Genomic DNA, 17641 nt, shown 5'->3' on the forward strand with positions numbered 1-17641 from the left:
GTGTTCTGTGGTTTTAAGCGGATTTTTTTTACAGTGAGTTTTTACATTCCTGCTTAAGCATATAGGTTTCTATTAAAGATTTGTGGGCAGTGTTTGTGTTTCTCGTTTCAGACACAGTATTTCATGTCATTACTTAAGCCCACCCAAGAGAAAGTCTGGGAATGTAGTTCAGGTGGGGAAAAAGTTTCATTGGTTAAATGAAAAACAAGTCAAGTCCTTTAAGAAAGAGACAATAGAAAGCAACAGTGTAAGATGGATTTAAATGTATTTAAATTTAAAAATCCTTTGTCCCCAAATGGATTTGTGATAATAATTGTTTTAAAAAATCACTTAAGGGACTTCCCTGGTGGTGCAGTGGTTAGGAATCCGCCTGCCAGTGCAGGGGACACGGGTTCGAGCCCTGGTCCGGGAAGATCCCACGTGCTGCAGAGTAACTAAGCCAGTGCGCCACAACTACTGAGCCTGTGTTCTAGAGCCCACGAGCCACAACTACTGAGCCCACATGCCACAACTACTGAAGCCCGCGCACCTAGAGCCCGTGCTCTGCAACAAGAGAAGCCACCGCAATGAGAAGCACGCCCACGGCAACGAAGAGTAGCCCGCGCTCGCCACAACTAGAGAAAGCCCGCGTGCAGCAACGAAGACCAAACGCAGACAAAAAATAAATAAATAAAAAGTAAAATAAAAAATTTAAAAATCATTTAAGAGAATTCCCTTGCGGTCCAGTGGTTAGGACTCCAGGCTTACACTGCAAGGGGAGCGAGTTCGATCCCTGGTAGGGGAACTAAGATCCCGCAAGCCTCCCGGCGCTGCCAAAAAAAAAAAAAAAAAATCAATTAAAATTTCTCTACCACAAAATGAATTCATATTCAGAATCTTTTTTAAACATGCTTTTTTTTCCCTCTGTAGTGCAAAGGGGAAGATTATAAACTACATAGGGCATTTCTAGTATTGTCATTGTAACTGTTATTTAGATTATCATTTTTCTTTATATGTCTACTGTTTAAAAAGAATTGTACTTTTTTTAAAAAATAAATTTATTTATTTAGGCTGCATTGGGTCTCTGTTGCTGCGCAGGGGCCTTCTCTGATTGTAGCGAGCGGGGACCACTTCGCTGCAGTGCGTGGGCCTCTCGTTGCCGTGGCCTCTCTTGTTGCGGAGCACGGGCTCCAGGCACACTGGCTTCAGTAGTTGCAGCACATGGGCTCAGTAGTTGTGGCTTGCGGGCTCTAGAGCACAGGCTCAGTAGTTGTGGTGCACAGGCTCAGTTGCTCCGCGGCATGTGGGATCCTCCCGGACCAGGGCTCGAACGGTGTCCCCTTCATTGGCAGGCGGACGCTCAACCACTGAGCCACCAGGGAAGCCCAAGAATTGTACTTTTTGATGTTCAGTGTTTTGGGCCAAGAAATAGATATTTGAGGGTTTTTAGCTTTTGGCTAGTATTTTTTAATATATAAATTTATTTATTTTATTTATTTATTTTTGGCTGCGTTGGGTCTTCGTTACTGTGTGTGGGCTTTCTCTAGTTGTGGCGAGTGGGAGCTACTCTTCGTTGCAGTGCACGTTCTTCTCATTGCGGTGGCTTTTCTTGTTGTGGAGCACAGGCTCTAGGTGGACGGGCTTCAGTAGTTGTGGCACATGGGCTCAGTAGTTGTGGCTCGCGGGCTTCAGTAGCTGTAGTGCACAGGCTCAGTAGTGTGGCTCACGAGCTCTAGAGCGCAGGCTCAGTAATCGTGGGCTTAGTTGCTCTGTGGCATGTGGGATCTTCCCAGACCAGGGCTTGAACCTGTGTCCCCTGCATTGGCAGGCGAATTCTTAACCACTGCACCACCAGGGAAGCCCGCTTGTGGCTAGTTTTGTTATTATGAAAATAATATTTTTTCAAAGGATTTGCACAAACTTTTAATTTCCCTTATTTTTGCAGCATTGCATTTTGCCACATTTATCACTGACCTTAAAAAGCTCACTTCGCTTTTTTTGTGAGCCATGTTTTCCTTTCGGTGCATAGTGGATGCTATCTTTGAGGACAACAGAACACATGCTGCTGAATTATCATTGTTTTTCAATCCATCCCCTCCCAAAAGCAAAATGAACTATTCTTTATACAGTTTTTAGGAGACTAAATGTTAAAGGCTAGGGTCTTCCATGGAAAATTTACCAAAAGACACAAAACCAGTCTGACAATGTGCAAACAGGTTTGGAGATCAGCTAAATTTATTCTTGGGCCTATAAAGATTTTCATGGGTGGAGAATTGGCAGTCCTGTTTATTAGAACTATGTTGAAGAACCAGATGGGCTTCGGAGATGTGAGATATATATATATATCTCCTCCCTGGTTACTCATTCTTTGTCTCCAAATGCCATTGAGGCAATGAGGCATTTTTAACAAGCTCTGCGGTTGCCATAAACAATGGCAAACAAAATTACCATAAAGCTTAACTGAGCACGGTGAGAAGCCTATTGTAATTAGATGTAATGAGAGGTCAAAGAGAAGACATGGGAACCCGAACAAGATTTGAAGTTTACTATATATCAAGGTTAACTAGTTCCTGGCTACAAAGCAGGCGGGTAAATCAGTGTAGCCTCATGACTTAACATTTAACTCAGCCCCAATCTTCTGACATCTCTGGGAAAGGCAGTCTGCTAGTTATAATTTGAGAAACAAACAGAACTAATTATGTCAGTGTGAAAAGTATCTTCATAGACGTACAATGGATTATGAGAGGAAAGAGGAGAAAAGAGGCAGAGGCAAAGAGGAAAATATAAAAATTTTAAAAAAAAAGGAAAATAATTTTATTAACAATCCTGATTATTGATCAACAAGATCCAGGTGATTTGCCTGTAATCTTCTCTCTTGCCATCAGAGCAGCATCTCAGGTGAGGAAAATAGTAAAGCCTTTTTTTCTTTTCAGCATGACCTGGTGAGAAAAGCACAGAGAGGCCAGGTTCCAGGTTCAGCAACTGCTCGATGCCCTGTGAGCTGGTTCTGTAAAATGAGGATAAGGACACCCATCCTACAGCATATTTTTGAGAAATAAGTGAGATCAGGGATGCACAGTACCTGGCACATCCTAGGCAGACAGAGGGCACCCAAAAAGTAGTAGCTATTTTCATACTCAGAGCCCTTGAGTCCTTAGAAAGCAAGTTCAGTTGATTCTAATCATTATAATTAATAATGTTTAACTCTGGATCACAAGCACCTCGAAGAGAAGATGGACACAAACGATCCAAAATGTGGGTCAGAAGTAATTAAAATTCTTGTGCTCATTCCCATGGAGACTTGGAAAGGGGGGGTAGATTTCAACACACTACCTTAATTGTCATTTTGGGAAAATGCAAGTTTCCAGTCTCCTGCTAAGGGGTTATTTTCAGGCACCTGACTTATTACTTCAACAGATCAAAGTCAACATGAGTTGCTGAGTCAGTACTAGTCTGGAGCATTCTTAAGTGAAACGTATTCATAGAATGCCACTGTTTAGCTAAGAAAAGGAGAGGAATGCATACTCATACACACACACACATATATATACATCTAAATATACACATATTTTAAAATACATATTTATAGGGTTTGAGAAGGGTCTTTTGTTTGTTTATTCTTTAAGTAAAACGATAAACCATAAATTTCTTTTAAAGTGGTTAAGTATCAGAAATAGTCTCACAGACAGAAAAAAAACTTATGGTTACCAAAGGGGAAAGGGCAGAAGAGCGATAAAGTAATAACTTGGGTTTAACAGATACACATTGCTATATATAAAATAGATAAACAACAAGGACCTACTGTATAGCACAGGGAACTATATTCAATATCTTGTATATAATTGAAAAGAATATATACACACATATATATATACGTATATATAACTGAATCATTTGGCTGTATACCTGAAACGTTGTAAATCAACCAGACTTCAATTTTTAAAATTAATTTTAAATAAATAAATAAAATGTTTATCTATAGTGAGAGGGAGGGAATAGAGCCAAGGCTACAGAGATAAAAGCTATTCTCTGAATATACCTTCTTTTCTAGAATTTGAGTTTGGAACCATGTAAATATTTTACACAATTATAAAAACATTTTTTTTTACTTTAAAACCCTTAAAACAGAAAGCAAAATGAAACAAATGAACCTGTGTATCCAATTGGTGGCATAATACAGAGCGAGCAGCTGTTCCCAGAAACATCACAACTGTAATTTCACTGTATAAAAAAAATTAAAAACCAAGGTAAACTCCTAAACTGTTTTCACTAACTGTATTGTGGGTAGAGGCTTCGGTATTGTTGCTCTGAAACTCGTATGTATGTATGTTAATCAGTAATTATTTTGGTGTTTCTGAGAACAAGGAATTTTGGCATGGGAGAAGGGAGTTGCCCATATAAACTTGATGGGTTTAAATAAAATACTGTAATTCTGAATTTGAATTGGAGGTATGCTGTGAATTCATATGTATTTATGTTAAAAAGATGAGTGTGTGTTTATCTGAGTAGGACCCTATGGGGCCTTCCCAGGACAGACCTCCAACCATGTCCTCTGCCTGCCTCTTGTTTGTAGAAAAACTTTAGCCTCCTAGGCTTTCCCTGAGTTCCAGAGAAGTAAGAAAATGCAGAAGCAAAGGAAAACAGTCAAGCAAGACAAAATAATAGTTTAGCCATAGAACAAAGTCAAGGACCTTTGGCTCCTCTTCAAGGGCTGTATGTAATATCTTGAGCCTTATCTTTGAGCTGTTTTGCACAGACTGAAACCCACCTGATGATGCAAACTCCTGATTACCTCACCACCAACCAATCAGAAGAATGTCCACGAGCTGATCACACACCCCTTTACCCTCTCCCTCGCCCTGTCTCTAAACAACCCTTCCCTGAAATCCACTGGGGAGTTCAGGTCCTTTGAGCATCAGCTGCCTGTATCCTGGCTTGGCCTTGCAACACATGCTGCACTTTCCTTCACCACAGCCTCGTGTCAGGAGATTGGGTTTACCGCGCAAGGGCAAACTGACCCAAGTTTGGTTCGGTAATGTACGTATGTTTCCTAGCTGTATTCACCGAAAAAGCCTAGGAGTAGTGACCAATCTAGTAGCAATGAGCACCCCTAGTGTCCAGGTTAGAGTCTCTAAATACTGCTTCCTGTTCAGAGGCAGATACCTGATCTGGGGCAGACGATGTACAAGATGAGCCTAGAACTTCCTGTCACACCAGACAGCAGGGAAGTTCTCGTAGATGCTAGGGTTGTGTCAAAAAGACTCAGGAACCAACTTAAAGAGGATCTCACTGGCCAAAATGGGACAGTTTGAGCACCAATAAGGATAACTATGATGAAATGAAACACACCAAGCATGGGCAAATCCCTGAATTCATTATGGTATTTGTATAAGTCTCCTAAGGCTGCTGTAATACATTAACAAGCCAGCTTAAAACAACAGAAGTTTATTCTCAGTTCTGGAGGCTGTGAGTCTAAAATCAAGGTGTTGTCAGAGCCACACTCCCTCGAAGGCTCTAGGGAAGAATCATTCCTTGCTTTTTGCGCTTCTAGAAGTTGTCAGGAATCCTTGTCTCCCTTGGTTTGTAGCTATGTTGCTCCAATCTCTTCCTCTGTCTTTACACGGGCAACTTCCCTGTGTGTGTCTCTCCTCTTCTTAGAAGGACACCCACCAGTCATTGGATTTAAGGCCCTCCCTAATCCAGTAAGACCTCATCTTAACTATGTCTACAAAGACCCCATTTCCAAACAAGGTCACATTCTTAGGTTCTGGGTGGATATGAAGTTTGGGGGACATTATTTAACCCAATACAGTACTCAATAACAAAACAAAAGGAAACAAAAACAGCCTCACTGGTCCCCTTAGGAATATGCTTGGAGACAAACTTTTTTTATAAACTAGTCAGTAAAGGGAAGAAATGAAGCATTTATCTTACTTTACCTGTATATACTGTACTTCAGGATAAGTAAGTAGTTGATAAGGTCACTTTCTATATATGGGTCCAGCTAATAAGTAAAACAGGAATGCCAGAATGAGAACATCACCATTTTGCAGAATTTAATGAATGAATGAATCTAAGCAGTGATCGCTGATGACTGCTAACATCACGAAAAGGAAAAACTGGGACTTTCCTGGCAGTCCCGTGGTTAGGACTCCACGCTTCCACTGCAGTGAACGGGTTCAATCCCTAGTCAGGGAACTAAGATCCTGCGTGCCGCTCGGTACAGCCAAGAAGCAAAAACAAAACAAAAACAAAAAAGCACACAAAAAGGTAAAACTACATATGACTCCTGACGAAATATTATTGGGAAAATATGTGACCCTAAATCTAGATCTAATTACCAGAGGAACATATTAAATGTCTACAATGATGTGGTCAGCAAAATCAAGACTGTGACATTTTTAAAAAGGTACTTTAAAAAGGAAAGAGAAAGAGTGGTGGGGAGGTGATGGATTAAAAGATGCTTGTGAGATTTAGCTACCAAATCTGATGTTGGACTTTATTTCAAAAAAAGTCAACTGTAAGAAAGACAGGGGGCAACAGGGAAAATTTGATGATCTTAGGAATTATTATTATTTTTAAGGAGTTTATCCTTTAGAAATACCTGTTGAAATATTTACAGATGTAATGTATGATACAAGGAATTTGCTTCCAAATAATGAGTGTGGAGGAGAGTGTATAGAGATGACCCAAAAAGACCCATAAATTGATAACTGTTAAATCGGGTGATGCGGGGACTTCCCTGGTGGTACAGTGGTTGAGATTTCACCTTCCAAGGCAGGGGGTATGGATTCGATCCCTAGTCAGGGAGCTAGGATTCCACATGCCTCTTGGCCAAAACACCAAGGCATAAAGCAGAAGCAATATTGTAACAAATTCAGTAAAAGACTTTAAAAAAAGTCGGGTGATGCCTATAGATGTAGATTCCCTCTACTATTCTGCTGCTTTTGCATACATTTGAAATTTTCCATAATTAAAAAAAAGGTTTTTTAGAAGTTATTTTTGGGCTTCCCTGGTGGCGCAGTGGTTGAGAATCTGCCTGCTAATGCAGGGGACACGGGTTTGAGCCCTGGTCTGGGAGGATCCCACATGCCGTGGAGCAACTAGGCCCATGAGCCACAACTACTGAGCCTGCGCGTCCGCAGCCTGTGCTCCCCAACAAGAGAGGCCGCGATAGTGAGAGGCCCGCGCACCGCGATGAAAAGTGGCCCCCGCTTGCCACAACTAGAGAAAGCCCTCGCACAGAAACGAAGACCCAACACAGCCAAAAATAAATTAATTAATTAATAAACTCCTACCCCCAACATCTTAAAAAAAAAAGTTATTTTTGAGATAGAGAAATTTGGCCATGAATTAGGTATAATATTTCTGATATTAAAGAATTATTGCGTTAGGTGTGCTAATGTAATTATAGCTATTTTATTGAGTTTTTATCTTAGAGATTCATACTCAAGTAATTATGAACAAAATTGTATGATGAAGGGAGTTTGCTTTAAAGTACTCCGGTGTTGACAGTAGGGAGATAGATGAAACAAGACTGGCCTTATATTGATAATGATTGAAGTTGGGTAATAGGTACCTAAGAGTTTGTTACTCTCTTCTATTTCTCTGTATATTTGAAAATATCTTTAGTTAAGGGTTTAAATAAAAATAAAACCCAGGGACTTCCCTGGTGGTCCAGTGGTTAAGACGCTGCGCTTCCAATGCAGGGGGCACGGGTTCGAAACTAAGATCCCACATGCCGCATGCAGTGGCTAATAAATAAAATGTTTCTGTTAAGCCACAAAGTATCAAAAGTTTTCCTTAGCTGTAAATTGTTTTTTGTTGTTACCAATATCAATTAACAATAATGTTCATGATGTAGCAGATGGAAAACAAATATTTTTTGACTGAATAATCACTCCAAGAATGTGTCAGAATAAAATGCAAGACATTCCGAAAGTCAGGGTCATCTAGGTAAACTCAGATTATTCTCTTTGATGTTAACTGTCATGAAATAAATTGCAAAATCCAATTATCCGGGACTTCCCTGGTGGCGGGGTGGTTAAGAATCCGCCTGCCAATGCAGGGGACACGGGTTCTAAGCCCTGGTCCAGGAAGATCCCACATACCACAGAGCAACTAAGCCCGTGCGCCACAGCTACTGAGCCTGCGCTCTGGAGCCCGTGTGCCACAACTACTGAAGCCCGCGTGCCTAAGAGCCCGTGCTCCACAACAAGAGAGGCCACTGCAATGAGGAACCTGCGCACCGCAGCGAGGAGCGGCCCCCGCTTGCCGAGGCTGGAGAGAGCTCGCGCGCAGCAACGAAGACCCAATGCAGCCAAAAATAAATAAATTAATTTATTAAAAATAATCCAGTTATCCATGAGTAATCCATGAAATACTTAAAAGTTTTATACAGCTTGACAAAAAGTTAAGAGTAATGAAAATTATAGATGAATTTTTAGGAATTGATATGGTGATCCTCTATTTTCTCATTTCAAAAAAAATTTTTGACCAAAATAAGTGTCCCTGTGATGCCTTTTTAAAAATTTTGTTTTATTGAAGTATAGTTGATTTACAGTGTTGTGTTAATTTCTGCTGCACAGTAAAGTGAGTCAGCTATACATATGTATACATTCTTTTTCATATTCTTTTCCATTTTGGTTTATCACAGGATATTGAATATAGTTCCCTGTGCTATACAGTAGGATCTTGTTTTTTATCCATTCTATATATAATAGTTTGCACCTGTGATGCCTTTTTTTGGGGGGCGGGGGGTGCATTGGGTCTTCGTTGCTGTGCGCGGGCTTTCTCTAGTTGCGGTGAGCGGGGGCTACGCTTTGTTGCGGTGCGCGGACTTGTCATTGCGGTGGCTTCTCTTGTTGTGGAGCACGGGGTCTAGGCGCCCCAGCTTCAGTAGTTGTGGCGCATGGGCTCAGTAGTTGTGGCTTGCGGGCTTAGTTGCTCGGCAGCATGTGGGATCTTCCCGGACCAGGGCTCGAACCCGTGTCCCTTGCATTGACAGGAGGATTCTTAACCACTGCGCGACCAGGGAAGCCCCTGTGATGCCTTTTATAAGGAGTGCTACTTGAAGACAAAAAAAAAAAAAAAAAAGGAGACACTGAATAGCCCGTTAGTGTTTCTCTCTGCTTGATAATTTAGTACTCTCCCACTCTAGTATTGTGAGTGTGTACTCCTGGGGCGTCCCCAGCTCCACAGGATGACGTAGAAGTGTTCACAGTCATTCTACAAAACCCTGCTTGGTGTTTATTTTTCTTTTAAGCCTTCAAGTTTGGGAGTCGTTAATTACCCAGCAATAGATGACTGATCCATCAAGGGTAAAGGTTTTAAAAGATGCCAGAATCCCTACCTGGGCTGGACCATCAGGGGCTTAGACCTCTTAGGAATGAAGTTTTGAGCGAATTAACTAACTTTGACTCTGGCCAAAGGCAAGGGGATCTCAGAAAGGGTAGTGAAAAGGGAAGTGATAAACGTCAGCTCCAGGATTATGACTGCAGAATGGGGACTGTGGATAGTGCCTACCTGCATTTTCTTGCATTCTGTGTCATACTATTGTTATTTTAAAAAGTTTACATCTCTTTCCTCCTCCTTTTCCTCATTATTATAGATAAGGTGAGTTGGCACCTGCTAAACTTCTGTTTGGTCCACAAGTTTCAAAACACTGAGAAGGGATGGAAGAAAGAGGACACTCCCCAGAGGTGCTGGACTTGGTGCTCTTGCAGCACCTGGACCTGAGGACGGGGAGTGTGTTCTTGGTTGAGTGTGAGATGTTGGTGGTTCCATTGTGATAGGTGGGAACATTTAAAAATATTAAATGTGGGGCTTCCCTGGTGGCGCAGTGGTTGAGAGTCCGCCTGCCGATGCAGTGGACACGGGTTCGTGCCCCGGTCCGGGAAGATCCCACGTGCCGCGGAGCGGCTGGGCCCGTGAGCCATGGCCGCTGAGCCTGCGCGTCCGGAGCCTGTGCTCCGCAACGGGAGAGGCCACAACGGTGAGAGGCCCGCGTACCGCAAAAAAAACAACAACAAAAAAAATTAAATGTGGGGAACGATGTATACGTGTGAGTACTGGGCAGCCAGATGGTGGCTATGGTAGGACCTGGTCACAGTCCTGGATCCAGGCTTTTCTTCCTTAGGAGCAAAAGAATTTTTAGCAGGGACGATATTTCCCAGCCTGCACTGCAGCTTAGTGTGGTCGTGTGACAAAATTCTGGCCAGTGGGATGCAAGGAGAACCATGACGTTTTCCCAGGATTGTGTGGACACACACTCTGCTCCCTTTCTGCTCTGTTTCTCCATCCTGTACTCGGAACTTAGACATGCTGGCTAGAGCTCCGCCTTGGTATGTGAGGAAGGAGCTGGGCCCTGAGGCTTCACAGATAAGAGGGATATACCAGCCTGAACCATTTACCTCTGGGTTTTGACACACACAGGAGGAGTCAACTTTGATCTTGTCTAAGCCGTTGTCACTTTAGGTCTCTGTCACTGGCACGGAACCTACTCCTACAAATGTTTTTGGGCTTTGCCTGCATAGCCACAACTGCCCGTTGTTTTGGTGGGCGGCGGGGGGGGACTTCCTCTACCTCATTCCTTGTGGTTCTGGTGGGCTGTGAGTCACTGGGTCCCTCCCTTTTCCCCAATAGGCAGGCAGGTAACCAGACCAGCCACCAGAATCCCCCCTCCCCTTCACCAGGAAGGGCAACCTGGGTGGAGTAGCACAGGGTCCTCAGGCAGGTGGGTCTAAGGTATTGTGATGTCTGCCCCCAAAAGAAGATCCTTAAGGGCCCCAGAGTGGTCCTGAATCATGTCCTTTTTGAGTCCTGGTTACTTATCATTTCCTTTGATTCTCTGAGCTCCCCGAGTATTTTTCCTACTAATCTTTTCTCTCTTTCTTAATTTAGAGTAGGTTTCGCAGGACTTCCCTGGTGGCACAGTGGTTAAGACTCTGCGCTCCCAATGCAGGGGGCCCAGGTTCGATTCCTGGTCAGGGAACTAGATCCCACATGCATGCTGCAACTAAGAGTTCCCATGCCGTAACTAAGGAGCCAGCAAGCCACAACTAAGACCCAGTGAAACCAAATAAATATTTTAAAAAAAAACCAAAAACAGAGTAGCTTTTGGTTACTTGCAACCCAAGAGCCACAGCTGCTGATGTTCTCCCACATGCCCTTTGCTTCTCTTTCTTCCACCTCTGATGGTGCCAAGGTCTCTCCCTGGAATCCCTGATACTCCACAGTCACTGTTGTTCCATAACAAATAGCCCCTAAGCGACTTAAAACAACCACAACCATTCTGCTATCATCTCTCACGGTTCTAGGGTTGAGTGGGCTCTGCTGAGTGGTTCTCACTTGGGGTCTCTTATGTTTTTGCAGTCAGATGGTAGCAAGAACTGCAGTTGTCTTGAAAGCTTCCTGTATTTTCCAACCGAGCAATTCCTTGAGGCCAACTGGGTGTCCAATAATTCAACTCCATTCTGACACTAGACTCCACAGGTGTAAAGGCTCAGTCCCACAAGACAGCCTTCACTTTGGACTCCAGCCACAAGTCCTGGGGGCTGCTCGTAATTCTGACAGGTCGGCTGTAAATTTAGGGGTTTCCACCACCCCTGTTCAGGTTTGATAACTCACTGAAATGATTCATAGAACTCAAGATACCACTATTACTTATGATTATTGGTTTCTTATAAAGGATACAAATGAATAGCTAGATGATGAGTCCAATAGGATACAATGGAATATTATTCAGCCTTAAAAAGGAAGGAAATCCTGCCATTTGTGACAACATGGGTGAACCTGGAGGACATTATGCTGAGTGAGATATGTCAGACGCAGAAGGACAATTACTACATGATACCACTTATATGGAGGAACCTAAAATAATCAAGCTCCAGATGAGTAGATAAAGAAGATGTGAGACACACACACACACACACACACACACACACACACACACACAACTGCTGAGCCTGCACTCTAGAGCCTGTGAGCCACAACTACTGAGCCCATGTGTCACAACTACTGAAGCCCGTGCTCCTAGAGCCCATGCTCTGCAACAAGAGAAGCCACCGCAATGAGAAGCACGCACACAGCAACGAAGAGTAGCCCCCGCTCACTGCAACTAGAGAAGCCCGTGCACACCAAGGAAGACCCAATGCAGCCATAAATAAATAAATAAATTTTAAAAATAATAAAACAGTCAAACTCATAAAAGCAGAGAATAGAATGGTGGTTGCCAGGGGATGGGGGAAGAGGGAAACGGGGAGGTGTTAGTCAAAGGGTACAAAGTTTCAGTTATACAAGATGAACAAGTCCTGGAGAGCTAAGTACATAGCATAGTGCCTGGAATTAACAACACTGTATTATACATGTAAAAACTTGCTAAGAGTGCAGGTCTTAAGTGTTCTTATAACAAATAGTAATAGTAAGTAAAGGAAGCAGGAGAAACTTTGGGGCTGATGCATATGGTTAGGGCATAGATGGTGGTGATAATTTCACAGGTGTGTATTTATCTCCAAGTTCATCAAGTTACATACACTAAATATGTCTAGCTTTTTGTACGTCAATCATACTTCAATGAAATGGTTAAGAAAAAGAAAGAGGGACTTCCCTCGTGGTCCAGTGGTAAGACTCCCTGTTTCCACCACAGGGGGCACGGGTTCCATCCCTGGTCAGGGAACTAAGATCCTGCATGCTGCACTGTGCAGCCAATAATAATAATAATAATAATAAATAAAATTTAAAAAGAGTTGAATAGGACGAGCTCCAAGGTGGCGGGAGGCACAGAGCTTCCATGCCCTCTCCTCATAGCATCTAGACACTCCGCCCTCCCAGCATGAAGGTGTGTTCATCAACCCAAATCTCCTCCAGCCTCATGGTCTCAGGTTTGTATCACACAGGCACAACTGATTAAATCACACTCTTGAACCCAATCTCTTGTCCCTGTCCTACCTCTGGAGGTTGGGGATGGTGCTGAAGGTTCCAACCCTCTACTCACGTGGGAGGTTTTTCTGGTGCTTACCTCCACCCTGAACACACCTAGGGACCCAGGTCTGAGTCACCTCATTAGCATAAACTCCGATATGGTGGAAAAGGTCTCCTTATGAGTAACAAAAGACACTCCTATGGCTCAGGAAATTCCAAAGGTGTTAGGATCTCCGGGCCAGGAACTGGACACAAAACCAGGTATGTTTTTTGTTATACCACACTTCCTGCTCACGAATCCGGCAGCTGATGCCAGCTATTGGCTGCACCAGTTGAAGCTGTCATTCTGAGCACCTGTCTGTGGCCTTTCCAGGTGGCCTAGGCTTCCTCACACTGTGGCGACTGGGTGCCAAGAGCAAGAGATCCCAGGCAGACCAGCGGAGCCACTTCTGTCAGAGACATAATCCTGCCCAGGCTCAGGGGTGGGGACGGTAGATCTCATCTCTCAGCGGGAGATGTGTCAATATCACTTTGTAGGCGCGGCCTGTAGGATAGGAGATCTTCCAGTGGCCAACTTGGAAAATATAACCTGCCACGAGTATGGAAACCCTATGGACACCTGTCCTTTTAGATCCAGGCCACGTCTTCCTGTGGACACGTCTGATGCATCTCCCTGGCATCATGTTTATCTTCCAAACCACAGATGGTTTCTTTTTGTGAGTGTATTCATGGCCTTGCTATCCTGGAAGCTTCTTGAGGGCAGGGACCAGACCTTTAAGAATTTGTAATGAAAGAATGAATAAATGAAGTAGCTTAGTGTAGTGACTAAGGCAGAAGGCACTGGCATCCAACGACTTTGGTTCAAAGTGTCATTTGCAAGAGACATAATCTTGTACAAGTTACTAAATGTCAATATGCCTCAATATCCTCATCTGTGAAATGGGTATAATAGTACTGTCTCATCCACAAGCTGTTTTGAGATTTAGAAAGAACACAATAAAAGTATTTGCAAAAAAAAAAAAAGTATAGTGTATGCAGTGCTTGGTAAATAGTATGTGTTCAATGATTAGTTGGGTTTTATTCTTGTTATTAATGAGCAATTATTATTATTAATGATGATAATAACACATCCCCCTCAATACCCATAATAGTAAAGGTGAAGGTTAACTTTATGTGTCAACTTGACTAGGCCATAGGGTGCCCAGATATTTGGTTAAACATTATTCTGGGTGTGTCTGTGAGAGTGTTTCTGGATGAGATTAACATTTGAATGAGTAGATTGAATAAAGCAGAATCCACTGTAGGCTTGAGTAGAAAATGTGGGGTAAGGGAGAATTTGCTGACTGTTTTCAAGCTGAGACATCGGTTTTCTGCACTCAGACTGCAACTTCCTGGTCCTTTGGCCTTTGGACTTGGACTAGAGCTACCAGCTCTCCTGAGCTTCCAGCTTACAGCAGGTGGCAGACCCGGGCACTTCTCAGCCTCCATAATTGTATGAGCCAATTCCTCATAATCTCAGCCTCTTTCTTTCCCTCTCTGTCTCTCCATATTTCTCCTATTGGTTTTCTTTGAAGAATCCTAAGACAATAAACAGTACTGCATTTTTAAAAATAAATTTATTTATTTATTTATTTTTGGCTGCATTGGGTCTTCATTGCTGTGCACTGGCTTTCTCTAGTTGCGGCGACCGGGGCTACTCTTCGTTGCGGTGCACGGGCTTCTCATTGTGGTGGCTTCTCTTGTTGGGGAGCATGGGCTCTAGGTGCATGGGCTTCAGTAGTTGTGGCGCACAGGCTCAGTAGTTGTGGTTCGCAGGCTCTAGAGAGCAGGCTCAGTAGTTGTGGTGCACGGACTTAGTTGCTCCGCAGCATGTGGGATCTTCCTAGACCAGGGATCTAACCCACGTCCCCTGCATTGGCAGGCGGATTCTTAACCACTGTGCCACCAGGAAGTCCCTTAATGCATTTTAAAAACATTTCCAGGGAGATAAGCCAGCATGACACACCACACCTAGAAACCTTAGGAAACAAAGGAGCAAGCGGCAGCTGGCTTGGGGTCTGGAGGGGTGGGAGACGATCCTAACATCTCTCCCACCTGAATTCTGGGCAGGACTTTCACCTTCAGGCTTCTACCCGTCCAGATGTCAGGGACAAAATCGGTGAACGCTCCAAGGAGGCTGGGGCCCAAGCAAACAGCCTGCCCTTGGGTCAGAGGCCCAAGCAGGTTGGCTGATGCTGCCTTGGTCACTCTCTGTCCAGGCACAGCATCTGCTGGCCTGGGTGAGCCTGATGAGTTATCCTCATCTTACCCAGGAGGATCCAGAGATGATAGTGAGTAAAGCAAAAAAGAGAGGGACAGTATGTTACTTAAAGTTTTACTGGTAACCAAGAGAAGAACTGAAATCGTGATATATACAACAAAGGGGGGAATGGTGATAGCAGTGAGCTTAATCTTTATTTATCACAGCACAAAGCCAAGATATAAGGTTGACAGTTGATCAGCAAGAAATCGTGGTATTGGCTCGTTATTTAGAGATTGGGGAAATCACTGCAGGAAAACTGATAAAACTAGAAATGTACATTTAGGTTTAATGCCTTTTTCTTTCATTTGTTATATTTCACAATTAAAAAAAAAAGTGGTTGGCCCTTGGGGGCAGACTTGGGGGTAGGAGATCCAAAGAGAAGTTGGGCTGAGCACCGTGGTCTTTAGTATAAGCTTTGCTGTACTAGTTGCTGGGGTTTTTTTTGTTTGTTTTGTTTTTGCGGTAAGAGGGCCTCTCCCGTTGCGGAGCACATGCTCCGGACGCACAGGCTCAGCGGCCATGGCTCACGGGCCCAGCCGCTCCGCAGCATGTGGGATCTTCCGGGACCAGGGCACGAACCCGTGTCCATCAGCAGGCGGACTCTCAACCACTGCACCACCAGGGAAGCCCGCAGTTGCTGTTTTAACGACGTGCATGTGGCTTTACTTACCAAAAAATTCCAATAACGTAATGAGTGATCGGTACAGCTTGTATCCTCCTCATGGTTACAGCCCTTGCTGGAACTGTGGACCCATAGAACTGAGAGCACAAAGTTCATTGTCATTGTGCGGACCAGCAAAAAAAGGTTTGGTGACTCAGCAAAGCCACAGAGCCCATTGGTGGCGAAGCTGGGCATTCTCGGGCTCCTATTCCAGCGTTCCTTCCACTGTGCCAGGCTTTCAGCATCAAATGTCAGCAAGTCTGACATGATGAAGACAAGGCAGCCATTTCTTTGGGCCATGGGTGCCCCTTATTGAAGGAATCTGAACCATATCCTGGAGTTTTGCTTCTTTCCATCAAGATAGCAAAGTACAGCCACACCCTTGAGATCTTTTTGATTTCCTTCTTGCAATCTCTTACAGCAAGTTTAATTTTTATTCTGATTTTGAGCTCGTATTCCATGCACATAGGATAAAATATGAAAGGAACAAGGGTAAACAGTGAAAAGTCTCCTTCACAATCCTTTCCCCAGGTACTGAGACCCCTCCGCAAAGCCAGCACTGTCACCAGCTTCCTGCGTCTCCTTCCAGAGAGAGGCTACACGTAAATAACCATGTCTATATGACAGAATTTTTCTTATTGAGGCAGATTTGTGAAATTTTTTTCTGCATTACTGTCCAGAAAAATCAGAAGACTCTTGCTGAGTTATTAGTTAAAAGAGAGGCATGGTGATAATCAAACACACCAAAGTGTTCAACATTATTTGCATTTCCACTAGGAAAAGGCAAATTAATGAGATGCTGCTAGAAACCACCAGAATGACTAAAATCAAAAAGACTGATTAAAAAAAAAAAGTCAATAACACCAAGTGTTGGTGGGGATACCTTGATGATGGGAATGTGAAATGGAACAATTGCTTTGGAAAAAAAGGTCACAGTTTCTTTTTTTTTTTTTTTTTTTTGCGGTACGCGGGGCCTCTCACTGCTGTGGCCTCTCCCGTTGCGGTGCACAGGCTCCAGACGTGCAGGCTCAGCGGCCATGCCTCACGGACCCAGCCGCTCCGCGGCATGTGGGATCTTCCCTGGACCGGGGCAAGAACCCGTGTCCCCTGCATCAGCAGGAGGACTCTCAACCATTGCGCCACCAGGGAAGCCCCACAGTTTCTTTTTATTTTGAGCACAGAACTAATTTATTTCCCTTCAGCCACCCTTGTTAGTGCAAGCTGGGTTTGGTTCAGCAATTGCCCACGGCGGTGAGGAACGGTGGGGGCAGCGCCTTACTTCCAGCTTGAGATGATGCAAATTGTCCTCTTCTCTCTCTCACCTTCCCAAGCTGAACAGAGTGTAAAGCGTGTTTCTGTAAAGCTTGTTTCAAGTCCAGAAGCTGGCCCCGACGTGAGTGGCTAGAGGCCACCGTCCTGGAGATGGCCTAGGGAAAGCACGTGAAGCCCTCTTTCTAGGGTTTGGGCCACACATAATGCAGAACTGAGCATCCTTGTATGGACTTTCCCACTTGGGGTTTATAATTTTCATTACTATTATTCTCATGACACATCTAATGTTCATGTCTAGTCAACCTCGTTAGGGTGAAGTCCAGTCTGCTGTGATAATTTGTAGGGACCAACTATATCTTTTTTTTTAAAAAAAAATATTTATTTATTTATTTGTTTATTTATTTCTGGCTGTGTCAGGTCTTAATTGCAGCACACAGAATCTTTCGTTGTGGCTCGAGGGCATCGCACAGGTTCTGTAGTTGTGGCACACGTGCTCAGTAGTTACA

Source organism: Lagenorhynchus albirostris, chromosome 15 (genome assembly GCF_949774975.1).
Source record: "Lagenorhynchus albirostris chromosome 15, mLagAlb1.1, whole genome shotgun sequence".
Taxonomy (NCBI): Eukaryota; Metazoa; Chordata; class Mammalia; order Artiodactyla; family Delphinidae; genus Lagenorhynchus; species Lagenorhynchus albirostris.